Genomic DNA, 4,770 nt, shown 5'->3' with positions numbered 1-4,770 from the left:
AAACAACTTCTTAACATGAATATTCTTGGCTTGTTATCTTTAATTATCTTTGAGTTATTAATTTTTCACGCATTAGGGCAACAAACAAATTTTTCATGTCCTAATCCACCCACCAAGAGGTTTCAAGCATTGTTACTAATTAATTTTATTATTAGAGTATTTAATCCCTTTTTCATCCGTATCAATTTCATTCCATTCCTGCAAAGCAATCCAATCTGATCCATAAGACTCACACGTCCACTAAAATATACTTTTTTGCATCGATATTGATTTATGACAATTTCGTGAAATAAAATAAGTTTAAGCAAAAGCCCCTACCTCAAATAACCGTAATTTGTAGATTTAAATGCATTAAATCCCCTTTCCTTTTAGTTGATAGTAGCAACAATCACAACGTCCACAGAAGCTCCGCCATAACATTGCGATAGAAACAATCACAGCCCACAACACAACATCGATTACTCCCACAGGAGCCATTCCATCAGACACCGCATGCGGTTACAGTAACTCAAGCCTAAGAAATTTTAGGGTTAATTTAGGTATTTTGGTAAAATTAGAGGATATAGTAGTACTTTAAAACCTAATTTAATCCCTTATAATTACTTTTTAAATACTATTTATTTATTGATTTGCTAATTAGTTTTCAATTACTAAGACTATAAATTTTTTAATTATGAAAAATACCCAATTATTACAGAATTAGATAAAAATCCTAATTTAATTCAAAAACTAAATTTTATCAAAACTTGATTTAATTACATTTAATAATATAATTTCTAAAATTAAGGTCTTTAACGAATAAATTAAATTGGTATTGGCTTATAATAAAATTTTCAAAAATTTTGGGTCTTACATTTTATCCACCTTATAAAAATTTTCTCCCTAAAAAATTGATGAGATGTAAAAAGTTACATAGTTTTGACTTGTTATAAAACAGGAGAAGAAGGTATAATGAGGTACAAAAATTACCAAACAGGCTTGGTGGTTCGTGTTAAAATGATGTGGGTATCATGCGCACGCTCTTGTTTGCTTGACAAATTAAAATTTGTCGCTTTCCAACTCGTTTCTCACTTTGTTCCAAGTTCATTTGAACATTCAACATCATTATTAACACCTCATTTTACATTCAAAAGCTTCGTAACTTCAATTCTTTTCAAATTTTTTTCTCAGTCCTTCAACCTTCTTAATACATCCAACTCCATAACCTCTTTATTCTCTCATAGTGTTTTTATGAGTTTCCAAAAAATGACAGTCCCTTCAACTCCGTATTCCTTAACCCTTCGAACTTCAAACGTATATACTCCCAAAATCATTACATTCGTCAATAATAGTTTATGCAACTTAAATCTCTATTCTTATGTCATCATCAACTTTGACTTCCAGCTAACTCACTCGAGGACTTCAAAGTCTTCATCACCAAGAATCAATTCAAACACCTAACATCAAAGCTAATTCTTATCTCAAACTAAAAATTTGCTCAATTTTCACTTCAAATACCTAACCACTTCAACGTGATCAATCTCCATGTTTTCTTTTATTTTCTACTAACTGTCCAATATGGCTCTAGAAATTAAGTTCATTAACAATCTATATAACTTTAATTATGCATTTGAAATTTCCAATCTCTAACTCCACTCTAACTATTGAACTTCACAAAACACTAATCCTACAAATCCTACACCCAAGTTAATCCTTTGTTCCTTGAGTCACTTAAGGCTAAGCACTTTCTTAATTTATAAATTGACTCACTAGTTCGATATTGACTTCCGGATGATAGGATTAATGAGACTCTTCTCTAAAATTTAATACTTCCCCAACTTCTTGCAACACCATTCAATCATGGATTTCACTTTCTAAATCTCCAAAATGACTAACCATTCTTATCAAGAAGAACTAAGACCTCACTCTTATCATTATTCTCTTTGGCATCTTTCCAATCTTAATAAACACTAATCAATTTATTTGTTAAGCCAAAACTTTAGTGCTCCGCAAATTCTCGATTTACTCATTGTCATTATCCATTTTCTTTAAATCTTATATCAACGTAATAAAAACAAGAACTCTCTTCAAAGAGATCTACGCCCTCATCATGGCTATGCTCTAATGTTACCTGGCAACATGTCAAAACACCGTCTATCTCATAATTAATTAGAAACGTGGTTTACGGCTAAGTTCCGGAAACACAAAATTTTAGAAAGATTTATTATCATAATAGTTGTCATTCACTCAACTCGAACAATCGCATATTGCTGACTAAGCATCCATGCAAATACAGTTTTCTAATTCTAACTTCCTTTTATTTCTAACGTCCTCAACATATCTTCACTAGCTTCTTATCATTTCTAAGTTGTCTTCCATAATCTATTAGCATCCACATATACGCAATTAAAAAATGTTAAGTGGACAAACATAATACCATGAATTATGCAAAGGTAAGTGATGAGCAGATATTTTATACGCTTTTTGGCATCATTTTCATATAGTTTTCATTATGTTTTGTTTAAATTTTATTATATTTTCATAGGTTTTAGTGAAAAATTCATATTTTTGGATTCTACTTTGAGTTTTTGTGTTTTATGGTGATTTCAGGTATTTTCTGACTAAAATTGAGGAGTCTGAGCAAAAGTCTGATTCAGAGATAGAGAAAGGACTGCAGATGCTGCCAAGATCTATCCTCCGTGCACTCGAAAAAGCTTTTTTGGAGTTATAAAAGTCCAAATGATGCGCTCGCCATGTCTATGGAAAGCTAACATCTAGGACTTTCCATAAATATATAATAGTCTATACTTTTCTTTAGAAATGAATGCTTAAAATGGGCGTTTAACACTAGCCACCAGCCCCATTCCTGGCATCCAGCGACCACAGGGGAGCAGCTAGCGTCCAACATCCAAAAGGGAGTCCCAAGCCAGCGTTCAACTACCCTAAGGAGTCCTAGCATATGGAGACACCATTGGCTCAGCCCAAACACTCACCAAGTTGGCTCAAAAATTGGATTTTTTCACTATCAACCTAGTTTATCCTATTTATATAATCTTTAGTTATTAGATTAGTATATATAGGAGAAGATCACCCATGTTTAGGATCTTTTTCCTCCCCCATTTTATTTTCAAACAGCGTTATGTACAGTATGAGTCACTAACCTCCTAAGGTTAAGGTTAGGAGCTCTGCTTAGTTTCATGGATTAATAATATTACTGTTCTAGTTCAATATGTCTGATTCTATTCTCTTATGCATTCTCGTTCTTCATCTCATGAATTAAGGGTGAACCGTGACAATCACCCTTGTTCTACATGGGTTCCGTGCGAGTCCTGACCTGGATAGCGTTGAACCAAAGCTAGAGATTGCATTGCGGATTCCAATAGAGTACTTGGGCAACTTTGGATACGTGACATGAAATTTTGTTGACTGTGGGTAAGTGAGGTCTCTGTGGCGCTAAGGTAAGAGTCTGAGAAGCAGCATTCCCTGATCTAGAAGATCTGCCTTGTCTGTGGCACTTTGAATAGGATCGTAAGGGGGAGTGGATTGCTTAGAGCTTTATCTTCTGCTACAGTGAGAAACCTAGAGGTGACTTGATGAGAGGACATGAGTCACTTGCAATATGGTAGATTGCTGCAGTGGAGGAGGTTAACTTGATGAGAAGACATGAGTTAATCACTTACAGCTGCCATTGAAGGAATCAGAAATTTATTGAAGTAGACAGTAAGAAAAGTTAGTCCAAAAAGACAAAGCATCTCCGAAGCCTCAACCGTTCTCATACTATTGATTTCACACCGATCTAGTAACGTTTTATTTATCTGTTTTATATGTTTTTCATGTCAAACTATAATTTCTATCCGCCTAACTAAGATCTACAAGATAACCATTGCTTGCTCAAACCAACAATCTCTGTGAGATTGACCCTCACTCACCTGAGGTATTACTTGGACGACCCGATATACTTGCCAGTCTATTTGTACAAAATGTGCAGAGCCAGTTTTGTGCACCAGTTAGCCAATAGCATTAATCAGAAGACAGTCATGCGCATAAAGCTCTAATTCCTACTTCTTTGACATGATCTAATGCATGACAGGCATCTGGAGTATGCAATGAAGCATAGTCAGTCCACTCCTCAGGCTCTACAGGAAATACTACTCTGATACCATAATGCAACACCCTTACTATGAGAATATCATGCTTAAGTCATGATATTGCTAACGGTAAAAGTATTACGTGAGTTTCCTGTATTACCTATTTACGTATTTTAGGAGCCTTGAAAAAAGTAAGCTCAAAATGAAAGGCCTTTTTTTTACGAATATGTACATATATACATATGTCTTCCATTTCTCTCAATAAAATCAATAATTACTACAATTCAACGTCTACGTCAATTGACATGAATAAAATACATCAAGTACACTTTAATATACATATTAGTATATATATAACAAATATTTTCTATCCCACTGTACAAAATTTATAACAATAATAAAGGCGAGGGAAAATAATAACTAAATATACAAAAATAACCATGCAATGCTCAGCAAAATCTTTAGATCCTTTCTCGTCCATTTCTTAAAAATGTTGGATGTAAGGGGTGAGAACCAAACCACACGGTCTAAGTAGAGGGGTTTCAGAATTTTCATAGAAAGATAGGTAAAATAAAATTGGTTTCACGACAGTGATCAGTACTTATCTTATGAATCTTTCTCTTGCAAACTTTTCTTGTCTTTCCAATTTTCAGGATTTAAATATTACTCTTTCATAACTCATTTCTAAATTCTATTTCTTCAA

Source organism: Arachis duranensis, chromosome 10, assembly GCF_000817695.3.
Source record: "Arachis duranensis cultivar V14167 chromosome 10, aradu.V14167.gnm2.J7QH, whole genome shotgun sequence".
NCBI lineage: Eukaryota > Viridiplantae > Streptophyta > Magnoliopsida > Fabales > Fabaceae > Arachis > Arachis duranensis.
Note: the sequence above shows the minus strand (reverse complement) of the source record.